Source organism: Carassius carassius, chromosome 38, assembly GCF_963082965.1.
Source record: "Carassius carassius chromosome 38, fCarCar2.1, whole genome shotgun sequence".
Lineage (NCBI taxonomy): Eukaryota > Metazoa > Chordata > Actinopteri > Cypriniformes > Cyprinidae > Carassius > Carassius carassius.
The window spans coordinates 4105502-4125696 of NC_081792.1; the positions used below are offsets into that span (position 1 = coordinate 4105502).

Genomic DNA, 20195 nt, shown 5'->3' on the forward strand with positions numbered 1-20195 from the left:
CAAAATGGCAAGCCCGTGACATCAAAACAACATGGCATTACACCCTTTAAAGTAATGAAGCAGTTACAGAGTAGCGATGAAATTGTTCATTCGAAAATCAATTGGCTGCCAGCAAGCAGTTTATTTCCCCTATAATCGCCGAGCTTGTCGGAGTGCTTGTGAGACGAATGGCAATACCGAAGCATGTCCGTGTCTTCCCTAGACATCGGAAAGGGTGTGCAGAATATGTCTTTTTTGGAAAAAAAGAAGAATGCCTGAAGATTTGCCTTTTCTTCTGGATTTTGGAGAAGAGAAAAAAAACACAACAACAAAATAAGCCGGAGAAAAACAAGCACAGAGCAAGCCAGCCAGGAGTGGATCCTAGAATCTTCTGATCCGTAGTCAGACGCGTTATCCATTGCGCCAAAGCCGGCGCCCCTTAGTCGAGGTAAAGATCCTAAAAGGCGCATAGGGACGCGAGTTCGCGGCCCACTCCGAACAGTGATGGAATTCCTGGAATGTGTCCGCTTTGACGCTGCTGATGCACGCGTACGTAATCATCATTCTCCCCCGTAATTTAATCGCACGTAAATTCGCCCCCCCCACTTTAATTTGTGAACTGTCCAAAGTAAACACTCTCACGTTGTGTATGTTTCATTCATACCGGACGCCGGAGGGCGCTCTCTCGCACAAAGTCCAAAACAGACTCGTAAAAGTACCAGCTCGTGACCACTATGTGACGCACGCTACAGGAAATACCTTATATGGACAAAAGCATCAAGCTGTCACTGGATAAAAAAAAGTCGAAATGATTTGACAGACAAAACGTGAATATTCATTGCAACAAATACATGATTTGTGTTTTTGTGCATTTTCACAACAAAATACATGAATAACGCAGCGCTAACTAACTCATTTTTTTACAGTATAATATATTATTTTTTACAGTATAACATTATATTATTATATTTTCTGACTTATTCTGAAAGTCCCTGTTTTTGTGTGTGTGTGTTTTATTGTTATGTAATACTGGAATACTTAAAAAATTTGCAACTTCAAATACAGTGAGAAATAGGCACAAAAACATTACTAGTGCAAAGATTAAGATTAACAACCCTTTTAATTTGCAAATATAAAGTCAATAAAAAAATTATAACAGCAGTGCAAATTTATATGCATTTACAAATATTGTGAGAATACAAAAAGGCACAATAACAATAGTGTGAGGGCAAATATTAACAATCCTTTTAATCTCCATATATATTTTAAAGCCAATAAAACATTTAGAACAGTAGTGCAATTTTGACACATCAATTAATAATAATAAACAGTAAACCAAAAATGTTTACCACAGTAGTAAAGTGTTTACATATCAGTGTAAAAAATATAATAAATATCAAACCAAAACAAACACAACAACAATAGTGTGAGGGCAAATATTAACAACCCTTTTAATCTCAATATACATTTTAAAGCCAATAAAACATTTAGAACAGTAGTGAAATTTTGACACATCAATTTAAAATAATAAACAGTAAACCAAAAATGTTTACCACAGTAGTAAACTTTTTACATATCAGTGTAAAAATATAATAAATATCAAACCAAAACAAACATTTGCAGTGCAATTTTGACATCAGACTAAGAAAATAATAAATAGTAAACCAAGACAAACATTTACCACAGTAGTGCAACTTTGACATGTTAGCCAAAAAAAAGTAAATCAAAACAAAAATGGACCACAGTAGTGCAATTATGACATATTCGCCCCTAAAAAAATAGTAAATCAAATATACCAAAACCAAAATAATGATAATAATAAAAACATAAACATACCATATATATATAATGGTATCAAATATTTTTCCAACAGAGGCATGCAGCAGAGGAAACACACAGTAATTACACATTTTAGAGAAAGCTGTCATTGTTGGAGACTTGTAAATTGCACTATAAAGCAAACATTAAGTTACCAAATAAAAATATCACGTGCTGAAATAGCAGTTTTAAGAAGCTGGAGGGTTGCCATTTCCCTTTTTTCTTCATCTATAACCTCGTTCCTGCAGCACAGCCCTCCATTCACCATATGATTGAGTCTCAGACTCTTTGCAGAACCAGTTGCCAAAGTACTGAATATGTGATGGTGGCTTTCTCTCTTTGTTACACTTTCTGCAAAGAATGATGTCTGTCTTCTTCACATATTTTCTTGTGACAGTTCCAGTGCGCTCCCTCTCCAGTTTTCTCTTTCTGTATTGCTGAGTGGAGTAAGGAACATCTTGACCGGATGTCTGTGTCTGAGCTGATGGTTGCAAAGCTGAAGGTAATGGGAGGTTGAAGAACATCACCTGTGAGGTACCTGTAGAGGATGGCGCTTAAGTGCCTTTCACTGTAGGAAGCTGCACAGATGGTAAAATGAAAGGGAGAGAGATGAGTAGTGCTGATGCAATGACAGGAAGGCCTTGATGTTATGTTGGAGCGTGGGAGATGGCCTGGGGTTGCAACCTCCCCTTAAGTTTTGCCTTCCCAGCAGTGTTTGGTGGCAGGATAAAAAGGCGAGGCTCAGCCAAATTGCCTGGATACAGAGTTGGTCCTTTCTGCATAGCTGCAGGAAGCGTCTCGGGTCCTGCCATTGGTGCGTCTGGGGCTTGGATACCCTGCTTCAAAATCTCCTGTTCCTGTGACTTGCCACGCCTTCTGAACCTGGGAAACATAAAACAACAGATATTAATAAACATTTAAGCAATACAAAAGATCAACTACTATTTGTCATGACTATGACGCAGCAGCATGACACAGCTGAGATCACACAGCAGTCGTCTAATGTATTACTGCTTTTGTGAAATGGCTACTTTATTGAGATTAACATTGTATTATGAATTATTGATTCTTGCAGTCTGCTGAAGACAGCTGATCCATGTCATAAATCTTATCTTTCATAATGAAGAAGAAAACAGAAGTTGAACTCTTGTTGATTTGTTTCTAGACCTGCAAAGCAGCCATGGTTACATTAAGGCTGATGATACAAAAAATTTTGAGAAGTGTTTCTTGGGTACGTTCCCCACTGAGAATGGGTAACAAATTTCAATCTGGATACTTCAGATCAATCTTGCGCTCTGTGTCTTACCTGGTTGCCTGTTGATGGCAATATTAACCAAAGTTGCCCAGCAGCATTGATCAAAAAAAGTTGCCGTGTAACATCAGCCCTTAGCTGCTTTAAGTTTAGGCTTAGCCGTGACAATGCTTATTTACTCACCATTGTGTGACTGTTGCAGCGTTCACTTCTGGGAGCTGGATGGTGGTCTCACTCATCACCTTAGCATTGGTGAGGATGCACTCTTGGATGTACTTGTGAGCACATGCTATCACACTGAAGCGGGACACCCTCACTCCGTCACAGCGCACCACGTTTGGGTAGAGAGCACAGAGCCTTGTGAAAATGGCCTCCACCACTCGGTTGAAGTCAGGCCACTGTGCAGGACTATGAGCCCCAACGAATCACCTGCAAATTACAACAGGATACATATTATTAATGTAAGATTGTTTTCATTGTGTGATCTTATTTTTATTTTCCCTCTCCTAGTCTGTTTTGCTTTGTGTTGTCTAAATGTTCATTGATAATATCTGCCCATAGTTATGTTTTCTTTCTTTGTTTTGTTTTTAGATTGATGTTAAAATGTCATATCAATAAATCAGGTCTCTACTGGATTACTGAGTTGTGGAATTATTACAGGGTGTTGTTAGTCAGCCTGTCAGATTTTATTCACAATAATGACTGCATATTATCCCGCTTATTACATGGCTACTTACTAAAGTACAGTAAAAGACAAATTATTTGACACAACATATTGATACAAAATGATTTTACCGATTTAAGAAATTATGGCTTTGTTTCTGCTAAATTAATTATTCCAATGTAACATACTTAGCAACCTAATATATATTCAGAATTAAACGTAAATCACAAATAATAATTTATGTTATAACCAAGATAAGCTAGTCATGAAGGTGTCAGGTTACTAAATAAAAAAAGTTGTAGGTGATATTTCAGCTAGTTTCAGATATATATATATATATATTAAAAAAAAATTGTAAACCCTGCGAAATGAAAAGAAAGATAATTTAAATGAAATAATTAAAAAATATTAAAAATGAAAAAAATATTTAAAAATGAAAGATAATTTAAGAACTTTTGATAGCATCAGTGAATACAAATGTTCACATGATTAATAGATAAAGAAATCAATAAATTGTTGTTATTAGTTAAATGTGTCATAATGTATCCATTCCTTAATAACATATTATATTAACTAACAGTGTAAAATTATATCATTAATGAATCATTAGATAATAATTTGTAAAGATATCATTATGTTATTACTTTAACTTTACTTGTTGAGGTACATCCAAAAAAATCCATAACCACAATAACATATTAACAATTGGTTAATAGCTCTTTACCTCAACATGTAAAGTCATAAAATGATTCCTTTGTAAATCATTAGCTAATGATTAATTAAAGCTGACAACTGGAAGTTGAAGTAAATAGCTTTGGCCACTGTAGTAATTAAAATATACATTTACGTCATTAGTTAATATAATGTTATTAAGGAACTAATACATTAAAGTAAATTTAACTAATAAAATTGTATTTATTAATTTATCTATGAAACATATAGAATGTTTATTAGTTGCTGATGTAGTAATCATTAATTAATGGTTTTAGTTAGTCCTTCATTCGTTTACATTAACTCATGATTATCTGTGCATTCATTAAGTATAAATGAATGGATATTTGTGCACCAGTATTGTAAGTGTTACTTTTTTATTGATAAAAGATTCACTTACATTGCAAATGTTGGTTAGAAATTAATCGATGACCATTATCTTCTTCTTCAGCCGTGATCCGCAAGTCTCCGGGGGTTCTTGACGTTATCAATTGTTGTTGATAACTTGTTACTATGAAGAATCACGGTTGAGGAACGAGCGCTGATTGGTCAATTTCTTGTTGTTACTGGGCGGAATCACGGTTGCGATACGAGCGCTGATTGGCTAATTCGCGGTTACGATACGAGCGCTGATTGGCCAATTCGCGGTTGCAATACGAGCGCTGATTGGCTAAAACATAAATTTCATGGTAGCAGCCGGGAACGTGATTGGCTGTCATAACAAAGAATAACCACGACCTACAGGTGACATGGAGCACCACTGGCCCACCAATGGTAAAGACCCCTGATTGCTACAGAGTTGTTGGTTTTAGATGTGACAGTGGCAAGCATTGCTGTCTGCTTATTCTCACCTTGTTTTCAGGAGGTAAGCCCACCAGCCCACCAGCCCCTCCCTGGTGGTCTAGTGGTTAGGATTCGGCGCTCTCACCGCCGTGGCCCGGGTTCGATTCCCGGTCAGGGAAAGCTATTTTGGCTTCCAATTGTGGACTGCGAATTCAAGCTCTGCTAACAGCTGCGAGAAAGCCAGCTCCAAACCAAAAAAGACCTCCTTCGAGCTGGAGTCGAACCAGCGACCTAATGATTGCCAACACTCCAACCTACAGTCAAGATTGCTACAGAGTTGTTGGTTTTAGATGTGACAGTGGCAAGCATTGCTGTCTGCTTATTCTCACCTTGTTATCAGGAGGTAAGCCCTGATAATTGCGAGCTTATCCGAGAGCTTGTGTGATGAATGGCAATACCGAAGCATGTTACATGACTCCCCATAGACATCGGAACCTCAATCAGGGTTCTGTAGCTCTACTGCTGTCTAAAAAGTCACTTCTGGCCGCATGGGAGAAAACCAGGAATCCTAACTGCTAGACCATATGGGAACTGGCCAGCTTTAACTGGGCACAAGCTTGTGGGCCACTTTCCATAATCTGGCCAGTGTGGTTTACAGAAATAAATAGTGTTGCATGCATTCAAGGGACATGAAAAACTGCCTATCGTCGGTCTGTCAAGGTACAATATTGACATATTGTGAGGTTATTAATGAAAGTGAGACCAATTTTTAATCCGCAAAGTTGCTGATGTAGTTTCGTCTACCGGTTCTCAGAAGAATCACACTCAGTCAGTGGTTTTCTCTCAGAAGAAAAGACTTTATTTTATGGAAAACAACGCCGAGAGTCCTTGCAAGGAAATCTCTCGAATGTTTTTTGGTATCTCCTTATATACACTATATGGGGCGGTTCCACAATAGTCAAACTTTTCCTTATGATTACAATTTTAATACCTCCTTAGAGAGGAGAGGCCCCCTGCTTGATTTATTCTAAAGAAAGGCCCTGTATGTATGTCTGACCATATGTTTGTCATCAGTTTTGTACATTCCAGCACATAGGCAACTTTCTATTTTATTGCCTACAATTTGTGACATTTTGGTGGGTGTAACCCCCTTATCAGGGAGGGTTATATAAATATAAAACAGTTTGATGCAAAGTTTTCACGTATAATGTCGATGTGGGAAGAGTAAGAGGAGATCAGATAGCCCTGTTGAGCCACCGGAAGCGCTCACAGGTCCTCTGATAACGAGGGACTGTACAGCTGCAACCGGATAGCACGCCCAGCCACCGGGAGTGTTGGGTGTTCCTCCGGCATCGAGGGAGCGACGGCTGTTATCGGGACCGCGTATGGACTTACAGGTACTGCTTATGGGTCTTATTTTAGCTCATTGAAGAGAGAAGAGGCCAGTTTGCATTTTAAAGGCCACTACGCACCCAAGCAACGAATCAGGCCTGCATCGAGGTTGGGTTTGAGTGTGTTTATGGTGTGAGTGGGCCCACTGTTTAACTATTGTTTTTTTTTCTGTATATTAAGTTTACGGTTACAGTTCGTAAAACGCTGAAACGTGTTACTGGGATTACTAGTGTTATATCAGTGCTCTAAGTAGTAAGCGAATTAAGTGGATTTATTATTCACTGATAATTCTCAGTTTGTGTTGCAAAGAGTGTACATATAGTGTCAAATAAGAGAAACGAAATAGTGTTGAGATTTGTAAACTTGCGTATATTTCCCTAAGGGATTTTCTAAGTATTCTAATCCATGTATTACTGGTTTATCAGTATTGAATATTAATACCTGTACTTATTCAAATTGAAATTACCTATTGGTTGTTGCTAATATATATCATCTGAATATTTATATCTGATATTTATACCATCCTATTAATATATAAATATAATTATATATTGTATTTTCCTTATTATTATTATTATTATTATTAATATATATATATTTTTTTGTTTGTTAAATAAATTGTTTCTTTTGGATACGTGTTTCAGATTAGTTATTTAGGAAACCAATAACTCTCTTCAAAACTTGGTATCAGAGATGGGGGCTTAAATTATAGTCGAGAGACACTAATAAAAGGAACCCGGTGCTCCACCCATTAGAACTTACCTAGGAGGGCAGGGGGCGCTACATAAAGTGGGGCCTCGTCCGGGATTTTTCTTTCCCTCCCTGGTACCTTTCAGAAGAGAGAAATAAACACGTGTCAATACTCCTTGATCCCTGAGAAGAAAACAGACATTTGGTGCATTTAACTTCTTGTTGAAAATGTCTCGCAGAAGTAACCCTCCTCCTCAAAGTGAACTTGTTGACTGGTGCAGAGAGGCCGGGATTGACCTTGCTCACTCCTTGATGCTAACAAGTGTACCCAGATCAACTGAGATTGCACGCATTGAAGAAGTAGCGGAGAGCGTGAAAGCTTTTGGAAGAGTGCGCGTTCGAGACACAAGATGTGGAGTCTCTCCAGATACCCTACTTGTGCTGTGTGAATGCAGAGAGTCTGTAGACCCCACACGCTGCCCTATAGAACTAAAGCCGTCCGATGATGAGACCTGGAGGATAATTACGGGCGTTGAAAAAACCCCAACAGGCACTGTTCCCTCAGGATTTGCTGACAAGCTCTCCCAGTTTCTTCAGGATGAAGGGAAGTCCATGACAGATCTACAAGCACTATTTCCTCCCCTAAGTGCAAGTCCCAGTTCCCCTGAGTCAATTATTCGTGCAGTGGGTGAGATCCTAGAGAAAACCATAAGACCACCAAGTGATAGCAATGCTTACCGTCGTTTACGTACCTTCTCTGGTATTGTTCCGACCCCGACGGGAGAAGAAACCATGGAACACTGGATGGAGCAAGCTAAGATGATGATAACTGAATGTGAATGCTCAGAGAAAGAGAAACGGAGACGAATTGTGGAAAGCTTAAAAGGACCAGCCCTAGAAATCATTAAAGCTGTCCGTATGTCCAGTCCTGATGCCAGCTCGCAGCAGTACCTTGAAGCTCTGGAAAGTACTTTTGGCTCCTCGGAGTCCGGAGAGGATTTGTATTTCGCTTTTCGGCTTCTTCGACAGCGTCCAGGTGAGACACTTTCTGATTTCCTGAGAAGGGTTGAAAAATCACTGACAAAAGTTGTGCAAAGAGGTGGACTGTCTCCCGCCAATGTTGACAAGGCAAGAGTGGAACAACTGATTCGTGGAGCCGTCGAATCTGATATGATGCTTTTGCAATTGAGGTTAAGGGAGAGAAAAGAAAACCCACCAACATTTCTGAGCCTGTTGAATGAGATTAGGGAGGCTGAAGAAATTGAAGTCACTAGACGCAAGTTTACTGCTACTGCAAAGTCCATACACTTGCAGGACGAGGGGAATAACTGTCCAGCTTTTGTGCGAGAACTTAAAGCAGAAATTCAAGAACTGAGGGCTCAGCTCAAAAGTGACCGCTTGAATAGCCTACCAGCATCCTCCATGATGTTAGAATCCAGAACCAAGCTATGTAAAACAAGCCCCTCCGATCACAAAGGAGTAACAAAGGATTCTGAAGTTCAGTCTTTGAGAAAGCAAGTACTTCAGCTGCAACAACAGCTAGCAGTAATGAGTGTCAGTTCAAGTAGTTCAGCTATGTCACAGTGTCTGGGTTGTGTCCCTGGGTTTCCACTAGATGTCCCCCTTTCTCACGGTGTCTGTCACCTTATCACTTCCTGTTCCCTTATTTGGTCACCTTCCTCCTTGTTAGTAATTGATTGTTCCCCACCTGTCTCCTGTTCCCTCATTATCCTTCTGTGTATTTATACCCGGTCTGTCTGAGTCTGTGTTACGGAGTCCTTGTTTAAATGTTTGAAAGTTTATTCATGTCCGTCGCTTCTTGCCTTGCTTTGCCTTGTCTTCGTGTCTTGTTTATGTTGGATATTCTGGTTTTGACCCTGCCTGGACTGTTTACCCCTTTGGATTACCCTTTATTAAATGACTTACCTGCAATTGGTTCTATCTCCGTGCCTCATTGGATCCCTGCCGTAACAAGCTAGTCATGCCCAGTTAACCCAACCACATGCTTCAGTCCAGCAGCGATCCAAGCCCTCAAGGAACATGGAAGATTACTTTTGCTACCGATGTGGAGAAGACGGACACATCTCTACAAAGTGTCAAGCACCCGAAAATGCCACACAGGTGATCACTAAATTAATCCATTCATCACGGAAAGCAAAAGAAATGAGGAGTGATCCAAACAACAGCAGCCCGTCTGGAGAGCAAGCCTGTTTTTCTAAAAACGGTCATGTGCACAGCAGTGAGCCAAATGGTCTGCCCAAGGGACTAGTTGGGCCCGCCTCGACCGTGGAGGTAAAGATTGGTGGCCATCCGTGCCAGGCTTTGTGGGACAGTGGGTCTCAAGTTACCATTGTCTTTGACTCCTGGTATTCCCGAAACCTACCTGATGTACCCATCCATCCCCTTGCTGGATTATCCATTTGGGGTCTCAGCTCATGCAGTTATCCCTACAAAGGATACATTGTCATAGATGTTACCTTCCCTGTAACTCTCACTGGTGCTGAAGAGACCATATCCATCCTGGCCTTGGTCTGCCCAGACCCCCAAGGACCGACACAATTCCCAGTAATCATTGGAACCAATGCCAGCTTCTTTCAACGACTGACAGCATATAATGGGACTACTAGTGGAAAAAACAGTGCCCATTCGCTGAGAATTCAGACACCCCCAGTCCGTATTTTACCTCAAAGTGGACAAAATTCTGCAGCAGACCGACCCGAAGGCAAAGTGATATGGGAGGGCCCTGGAATTTTCAAAGTCCCATCACGAGGGGAGCGGTATGCCTTATGCAAAGTTGAGTCTGACAAACCCTTGAGGAAAGATATCTTCCTCATTGAAGCCTCCACTGTAGATCCACTTCCTGCAGGGCTGTTTGTTTCCCCTGTAGTAATGCCTTCATCAGCTGTGGATGTGAATAACTTCAGAGTCCTGATTCACAATGAGACGAGCAAAGATCTCTCAATTCCAGTTGGTACTGTAGTTGCCCATGTATTCCCTACAGACACAGTTACAGTGGCTCATGACATTCCAGAATCCAAAGGACCCCTTAATCCGGAGTTATTCAACTTTGGGGAGGCCCCTATACCTGCTGGCTGGGAGAAGAGATTACGTTTGAAGTTAGCGGAGCGGAGTAATGTGTTCTCCACCGAGGAATGGGACGTAGGCTTAGCCAAAGATGTCACTCACCAGATCAGACTGAGTCATCCTCGCCCCTTCCGAGAACGTTCACGGCGCATTGCCCCAGCCGACATTGATGACGTAAGACGCCACCTTAAAGATCTTCTAGCGGCAGGCATCATCCAAGAGTCCCGAAGTCCGTATGCATCACCGATTGTGATAGCTCGGAAAAAAAATGGTGCCGTACGGATGTGCATCGATTATCGGACCTTAAACAGCCGCACTATACCAGATCAATACGTCACTCCCAGGATTGATGATGCCCTAGACTGTTTGACTGGTAGCCGATGGTTTTCAGTCCTAGACCTGCGAAGCGGCTATTATCAAATAGCTATGTCCGCTGAGGACCAAGAAAAGACTGCCTTTATAAGTCCGCTGGGGTTCTACCAATTTCAACGAATGCCACAAGGTATCACTGGGGCCCCAGCGACATTTCAGAGGCTCATGGAGAGGGTGGTAGGTGACATGCACCTCCTACAGGTAATCGTCTACCTTGATGACCTTATAGTCTTCGGCAGAACACTCGAAGAACACGAGGAGCGACTAATGAAGGTACTGGATCGCACAATGGACCACAAATATGTGGGGCATATTGTTTCAGCTGCAGGAATAGCTCCAGATCCAGAGAAAGTGTCAGCCGTAACTCAGTGGAAAGAACCTACAGACCTGAAATCCCTACGGTCTTTCCTAGAATTTTGCGGTTTCTATCGCCGTTTCATTAAGGGGTACTCCTCTGTAGTAAGACCTTTGACGGAGCTCACGAAAGGCTACCCACCTGTAAAAGGATCAGGAAAGAGGAATGGAAAGAACTACTACAAGGAGACTGACCCCTTTGGAGCACGATGGGACAAGTCCTGTGGAGAAGCCTTCAAAGCCATTATACACTGCCTAACCAATGCACCAGTACTGGCCTTCGCTGATAACTCCCTGCCTTATGTACTCCACGTTGATGCTAGTCTGAGTGGCCTTGGTGCTGTGTTGAACCAGGAGCATCCTGAGGGACTTCGACCCATCGCCTTTGCTAGCAGAAAGTTGAGTACTTCGGAGCAGCGTTACCACATTCACCAGTTAGAATTCCTGGCATTGAAGTGGGCTGTCGTTGATAAGTTTCACGACTACCTATATGGAGCTCAATTTGTTGTGAGAACCGATAACAATCCACTTACCTATGTACTGACTAGTGCGATGCTGAATGCAACGGGACATCGTTGGTTAGCCGCCCTAGCTGCCTACAACTTCAGCCTGCAATACAAGCCTGGAAAACATAACACTGACGCATATGTGCTATCCCGATATCCTACCAACCCTGCTGTGTCTGCCTCTTGGACTGAAATTCCACAGTCTGGGGTCAAAGCAATCTGCCAGTTGGCCAGTTATTCTGGGAATGACGAATCTGTCCGGATGGTGGACCATTTAGGAGTTTCACCTGATAGCATACCTTCTGCTTACTCTTGCCCGATTTCACTTGAAATGTGTCATATGGAGCAGTTGTCCCATGAAGACCTGAAGATGTCACAAGAAAAAGACCCTGTTATCGGAGTGGTGAATCATGACATTGAAGTTGGCAAAGTGCTTACCCCTCAGAAGAGCTCCGATCCAGTGCTAAATCTCCTACAGCGTCAAGGCCCAAAACTGGTCGTTCGAAATCAGTTGTTATACAGAGTTTCCCAAAGCCCCTGTGGAAAAGAGAGTTCAGCTGGTTCTGCCAGCCAAATATCATCAGACCGTCCTGCACTCTCTACATGATGATTCTGGTCACCTTGGGGTGGATCGGACAACGGAGCTAATAAGAGATCGATTTTACTGGCCCCGCATGGCCCTCGACATTGAGCAGTACATAAAGACTTGTGGTTCTTGTATTACCAGAAAGACATTACCTCAAAAGTCTGCTCCCCTGAGCCATATTACCAGTAATGGTCCGCTAGACTTGGTATGCATCGATTTCTTGTCTCTGGAGCCAGACACCAAGGGTATTGCCAATATACTAGTAGTAACTGATCACTTCACTCGATACGCTCAGGCTTTTCCTACCAAAGACCAGCGAGCAGTCACTGTGGCCAAAGTTCTGGTGGAAAAATTCTTCGTACACTATGGACTGCCATCACGCATTCACTCTGATCAGGGATGCGATTTCGAATGCCGACTGATAAGAGAACTCTTGGGAATGCTTGGAATCCGAAAATCGAGGACGACACCCTATCACCCCCAAGGTGATCCACAACCAGAACGCTTTAACCGTACCTTACTCTCCATGCTCGGTACTCTGGATCCGGCTAATAAGAGTAAGTGGAGTCAATACATCCCTCAGCTTGTACATGCTTATAATTGTACAAAGAATGAGGCAACGGGCTATTCTCCTTATCGTCTTCTCTTCGGGCGGGAGGCTCGACTGCCCATCGATGTGTGTTTCGGTACCTCCCCTGGTAATCAGAAAGGAGTTAATCATTTGCAGTACGTACAGAGAATGAAGAAAGATCTTCAGCAGGCATATCAATTAGCGACTGAGACTTCCCTGAAGGTTCATCAACGAAACAAGAGGCTTTATGATCAAAGAGTGAAACCACAAACCTTGGAAAGGGGAGACCGAGTCCTCACCAGAAACCTTGCCTGCACAGGAAAACATAAACTTCAAAACCGCTGGAACTCTTTACCTTATGTGGTCATTGAGAAGTTTAAAGACTTACCAGTCTATAAATTGGAGCCAGAGAGAGGAATGGGTGGAATAAGGACCCTTCACAGAGACCACCTGTTACCCATTGGAGACAAGGTGAGGTTCTCGAAGCCTGGGGACTTGAACCAACTGGTACAGCCACCTGTAACAAGAGCACAAATGGTTAAAAGAAGACAAAGAAAACAGAACGAATATAATGTTGATCAGATTGACTGTGACAGCCAAGAATTTTCAGAGAATGAGAATGATGATCGCTGCTATTACAGCCCAGCAAGGATCAGCTACCAAAGGCCAATATCACCTCAACGTGACTTGGAACCTGTAATTGAACCTCCTGTAGTTGTACCAGAGCTTATTCAGGAGTGTGCAGGGAGAGAGGATCCACCAGAAAATGAACCCCAAGAGATCCTTAATCCGTTTCCTGAAGTTGAGAATGCTCAGAGTTTAGAAGGGGGAGAAGAGGACACAATGAATGTACCCCCTGATGAACCAGTACCACTGGTGTGTCGTAAATCCCAGAGAGAAGTAAGACCAGTGATTAAGCTGTGTTATGATGAACTAGGACATCCAGCGGACATTGAAGAGCTGTCCAAAGCAAAGAAGGTCTGCCACACTTTATGGTGCCACCCAATGGCCCAATGCCCCCAGTGTGTTCCTACAAACCCCTGTCCTACTGTCCGAACAGCAATTCAGTCCTAAAAAATTTCTAGTCTCATGAGGGCATGAGAAGTTAGAAGGGGGAGGGTGTAACCCCTTTATCTGGGAGGGTTATATAAATATAAAACAGTTTGATGCAAAGTTTTCACGTATAATGTCCGATTTATAATAGCCATATGGGTTATTAGTGAAAGTAAGTCAACATAACCATATTTTGTTAAGATTAGTCCTTTTAAAGGTTTTACTATGCATCTTCTACAAAGAGCTTGTATAAGTGCGTTTCCCCTTTAAGAGAATGAGTGAAACTTTCAGGGTTGGTTTATATGTTCTTGAACAAAAACGTGGATTTTGCTATCAGGTTAGATCGATTCCTGTTTGATTGGACATTTAGTAGTTAATGCCCACCTCCAATATACGTGATACGTGAGTCTGATGTGATTGCTTTATCCGGAGATTGGAGGAAAAAAAAGACGAGAGGAGAGGCGTTATTAGAATAGGTGTGCAAAAAGGTTGGTTCTAATCGAAATCTACTGTTTTAATAACACAAAAAGAAACTTGAGTTAAGCCTTCATATTTCTCCAGATACGTTTTTTGTTTAGTTAAGTGTCTGATTGAACACAGGAAATGTGTTTGCCTGTTTTATTTTGATTCGTTTTCGAGTGAAAGACGTTGAGGCCTGTGTGAATATACAGCGATTTCAGTTAGAAAGATTGTCACGTTAGTCTTATTTTATACTATTCATTGTGCTGTTACAAGTAAAACAGTCGACGTGGGAAAAGTAAGAGGAGATCAGATAGCCCTGTTGAGCCACCGGAAGCGCTCACAGGTCCTCTGATAACGAGGGACTGTACAGCTGCAACCGGATAGCACGCCCAGCCACCGGGAGTGTTGGGTGTTCCTCCGGCATCGAGGGAGCGACGGCTGTTAGTGGAGTTGGTGCGAGCCGAGTTTGACGAAAATCGGGACAGCGTATGGACTTACAGGTACTGCTTATGGGTCTTATTTTAGCTCATTGAAGAGAGAAGAGGCCAGTTTGCATTTTAAAGGCCACTACGCACCCAAGCAACGAATCAGGCCTGCATCGAGGTTGGGTTTGAGTGTGTTTATGGTGTGAGTGGGCCCACTGTTTAACTATTGTTTTTTTTTTCTGTATATTAAGTTTACGGTTACAGTTCGTAAAACGCTGAAACGTGTTACTGGGATTACTAGTGTTATATCAGTGCTCTAAGTAGTAAGCGAATTAAGTGGATTTATTATTCACTGATAATTCTCAGTTTGTGTTGCAAAGAGTGTACATATAGTGTCAAATAAGAGAAACGAAAAAGTGTTGAGACTTGTAAACTTGGGTATATTTCCCTAAGGGATTTTCTAATTATTCTAATCCATGTATTACTGGTTTATCAGTATTGAATATTAATACCTGTACTTATTCAAATTGAAATTACCTATTGGTTGTTGCTAATATATATCATCTGAATATTTATATCTGATATTTATACCATCCTATTAATATATAAATATAATTATATATTGTATTTTCCTTATTATTATTATTATTAATATATATATATATATATATATTTTTGTTTGTTAAATAAATTGTTTCTTTTGGATACGTGTTTCAGATTAGTTATTTAGGAAACCAATAACTCTCTTCAAAACTTGATATCAGAGATGGGGGCTTAAATTATAGTCGAGAGACACTAATAAAAGGAACCTGGTGCTCCACCCATTAGAACTTAGGTCAGGACACACCTAGGAGGGCAGGGGGCGCTACATGAACATGCACCACTTTTGATGAAATTAACCAAAATCCAACATTTTCTCTATGCATATTTCTACAGTATTATGGGACAAAACTTACAAAAATGGATACTTCGGAGCTTGCAGAGTACAGCTGATGAGACTTCAACCACGAAATCACTAAAATTTATCTGTCCACGGAACCATCAGGAAGGGTGTGCTGAATAAATGGCAAATGGGAGGTTTTTTAAAAAAAATGTCCATTTACAATTTATTCAGCGGGACCTCCGTAGTGCTCCCGTGGACATAAATTTTTATGCAAATTCTACAGTATTATGTGACAAAACTTACATGAATGGACTCTACTGAGCGTGCTTTGTACAGTAGATGTGTTTCCATTAACAATATTGCACTCATTTGAAATGAATAAAGTTAAGTAGAGTTGCTATTTAATGAACAGTGAGACGCGCACCACCTGTGGTGCACATGTGTGCCAAAATTCAACGCTCGTTTTTATGCAAATTCTTTAGTACTATGGCATAAAACTTACATGAATGGATTCCTATGAGTCAATTACCTCACTAGAAGACAATGGTGCTGGTAAATCTGGTACAAACACTTTAACTGCACTAGCCTTAGATACATCAGATGGTTTCACTGTCTGAGCACGAGCCATTGCTCGCGTCACCGCACAGGCAGTGAACACCTCTGGAAAATCTTTAAGACATTTGTCCGGCTCAACTGATGGCATAGCCACTGTTTTAACCACAGGGGATGGACATGACATCTCCGGCCACATACAACCCCCCGCCAAATTATTTCCGATAATCAGGTCAATATTTTCTACTGGTAGAGTCGGACGTACAGCTACAGTCACCTCTCCATTCACAAACCCCGACTGCAACTGAATTCTATGTAATGGCACTGGAAACGGTTGAAGCCCAATTCCTCGAATCAACACAAAACTCCCAATATCAGATAAAGAGGAGAAAGGCAGGACCGACTGGCAAATGAAACTCTCTGAAGCCCCAGTGTCACCTAATATTTTAACTGGTACCCTATGAGCATCTCCCACCAGTGAAACAAACCCTTCGGTGATAAAAGGAGCGTAATCAGACACTGTGATTTTAGATTCATCACACAACATGTTAGAATGTTCAGGATCAGTTTGAGTTCCATTTAACTTAACATTCCTCAACTGCGCAGCGGGAATCGACGAGGCACAGGCAACATCTTTGACATTGCTTACTTTACTCTTATTACGGGCACTCAAGACTGGACATTCCTTTTTCCAATGACCTAATTCAAAACAGTAATGGCACTTACTGTCGGCATCACGTTCCCATGTTCTATTACGAGGCGCAGGATAAGACCTCCCAGGAAAACCTTCATTTACGCGGACGGGGCGATTTTCCTTGCGATTATCATAACGCGGAGAAAAATCCTGCATATGATTTCTATGCGTCAACACATATCCATCAGCGAGGACAGCAGCCTCGGCAGCGGTCTTCACCTTATGTTCGTTTAAATATGTACAAATCTGTTCGGGCAAAATGTTCTTCAACTGTTCCAAAATAACTAAATCGCACAAATCATTAAACGAATCAATCCCTTCCGCTGTGCGCCAGCGATTAAAAAAACTACTAAGCTCTCTGGCCACATCAGCGTGAGTTTGTTTTTCTGACTTTCTCCAATTGCGAAAACGTTGTCTATAAGCCTCAGGAATCAATTCGTAACTTTTTAACACAGCCTCTTTTACTGATTGGTAACTCTTTCTTTCGACAAAAGACAGTGCCACAAATGCCTCTGGTGCACGCCCAACTAATACCGTTTGTAAAAGCAACGTCTTATCTTCGTCACTCCAATTCTGGTCGGCAGCAACATTTTCAAACAAAGAGAAAAATATGTCCGGATCTCGTTCGTTGAATTTTGGAAGAAACTTTATCATATTTGCTACACCCGATTTCTGAGTGGAATTTCCACCGGCTCTACCTTCAGCCACCAGCTTAAGCCTGGTGCGTTCAAGTTCATGAGCCCGCTCCTGTTCATACTCCAAATGCTTCAGTTTTTCCCTTTCAAACAAACGATCTTTTTCTCTTTCAATAGATTCCATTCTCTTGCGTTCTAAATCTTGTTCTATTTCCAATTTCTTTTGCTCAAATTCCCATCTCTTTTGATCCAATGGCATCTGCAATAAAAAATTTTGTTGCTCATAGGTTAATTCGTTACTTTTAGCCGAGGGACTTGAAACAGGCGGGTTGTCAGGAAACACTTGATTTTCTTTCAAACGATCACGAATAAAATCTATCAATTTATCTTTCTTTGCTGTTTTTGGCAGTGTCAGTTCAATCCCATAAAAATCTGCAACATTCACCAACTGCTCTTTTGTTAGCTCCACCAACAAACTCTCCGAAGGAGCAGCAAAAAAATCCTCCAACACACTCATTGTACAGACTATTTTCAAAACACTATTAACCAAACTAATTAAATATACCTGTACGTTTTCCAATTCCTCTTAAACAACCACAAACAAACAATTTTGCAAAGTGAAAAAGCAGGTCCAGCAGCAGAGCAACTCACGGAGCTCTCCCCCTAAACATTTACCCCCCACTATACAACCCTATCTTCACACTGAGTCCAAGAATCAGGATAATTTCCTCACCAATACCGACAGAGACGTACTGCCCCGACCGAAGCCAATTCAGCCGGTTCTCTACGGCGGTGCCCTGGTCCAGACTCCAGTGACAACAACCTAAATCCCTGCGCGAAAGCGCTCTAACACGGGGATAACGATAGCTCCAAAATTTTAGTCGCCCCACTACGTAAACAGCAATCACACATTACAAACAAAGTGGCTGCACTAAATACTCTAATCTACTAAATAATGCTACCCAATTTACCTCAAATCCAAATTCAAAACCAACAAGATCAGCGCAGATCTCCCCGAAACAAAACATCCGGCGAAAAAACCGGCATGCCTAAAACTACGCCCACTGATTTCATTCACAAAATCACACCGATGACGTTGCTACACACCGCACTACGCTACCATAGCCGACAGTGGGAATCAAAGTAGACTATACGTACCAATATTCAGGATCAAAACTTATCGGACGAGCCCCCATATGTCAAGTCCACTTGGCTCAATGTAGAGTTGACATAGGGGAGACCACACTGAACTTAGTATTTAATTATAATGCTGGTTTATTAAAGATCGATTTACAAAAGTCAGTAAATGGGAAGCCAAAAAGGAGAATGTTCAAGAAGCGCCGGCCGCAGCCAGCCTCTCATCGTCAGGCCGGAATAGCAGAAAGAGAGACTCAAATCCACTGAAAGGCAATGATTTTAAAGACACCCTCATCGGTCCACCAATTAGCACGGCACGGCCCATCGCAACAGCTCCACCTAAAAGTGACACAGAACAGCAGCAGTAGGCAATTCAGGCTTGATTACCCACACATGGCCAAGCCAGGGAGAGACACACCCAGCACTGCATAGCCAGGCGTGACAAGTACAGTACAGGTGTTTCCTCTAGGCCTCAATCTAAGATTTTTCTTCTGACTTCCACCCCTCTCGAGCTGCCTTCTCTAGCCGGGGAGGGTGCACCCTGGCCGGCTTGGATGAGTAGGTGCGTTCACCACATTAACAAAAATCCAACATTTTTTCTATGCATATTTCTACAGTATTATGGGACTAAACTTACAAAAATGGTTTCTTCGGAGCTTGCAGAGTACAGCTGATGAGACTTCAACCACGAAATCGCTAAACTTGATCTGTCCACGGAACCATTAGGAAGGGCGTGCTGAATAAATGGCTAATGGGAGTTTTTTTTTTAGAAAATGTCCATTTACAATTTTTTCAGCGGGACCTCCTAAGTGCTCCCGTGGACATTCATTTTTATGCATATTTTACATTATTATTGGATAAAACTTACATGAATGGATTCCTCTGAGTGTCCTGAGTACAGTGCTGGTGTTTTCGTTAACAATATTATCTTTTTGTCCTCCTGACCACCATGAAAACAGATCCCGATGCAGTGTTATTTTCTGCTAAAAGGTTGCAAGCCATAGCAGTTTCTAACACATGGCCAGTCTTCATTATTACGTGATAAAACTTACATGAATGTGTTCCCCTGGGTGTCCTGAGTACAGTACAGGTCTTTTCATTAACAATAACACACATATGAAATAAATAAAGTTAAATACAGTTGCTATTTTATGAACAGTGAGATACGCACCACATGTAGTGCACATGTGTGCCAAAATTCAACGCTCGTTTTTATGCAAATTCTACAGTATTATGGGACAAAACTTACATGAATGGACTCCTCTGAGTGTGCTGAGTACAGTACAGGTGTTTTCTCAAGGCCTCATCCTAAGATTTTTCTTCCGACTTCCACCCCCCTCGAGCTGCCTTCTCTAGCCGGGGAGGGTGCACCCTGGCCGGCTTGGATGAGTAGGTGCGAGGGGGGTGGATGGTACAATTTTTTTGCTAATATCTCCGCGAAGCGGTGGATTCCAGGGCTAAAATTTTAGGGGATCTCTAGAGGGTCGAGGGGCCTACCGTATGCGACCACCCACGAGTTCCTGGGTGGTCCGGTTCCTGAGTTATAACGGTTCAAATTCCACATGTTGGGGTGCCGTAACTTGGACCCCCGG

At 41.7% G+C, this 20195-nt stretch overlaps 1 non-coding gene across 1 annotated transcript; it reads left to right on the forward strand.

Annotated features, from left to right (window-relative positions):
* The first annotated feature begins 5314 nt into the window (after positions 1-5314).
* On the forward strand, positions 5315-5386 carry trnae-cuc (transfer RNA glutamic acid (anticodon CUC)). Its single transcript has one exon. It is a non-coding gene; the product is annotated as a tRNA-Glu (tRNA).
* The last annotated feature ends 14809 nt before the right edge of the window (positions 5387-20195 follow it).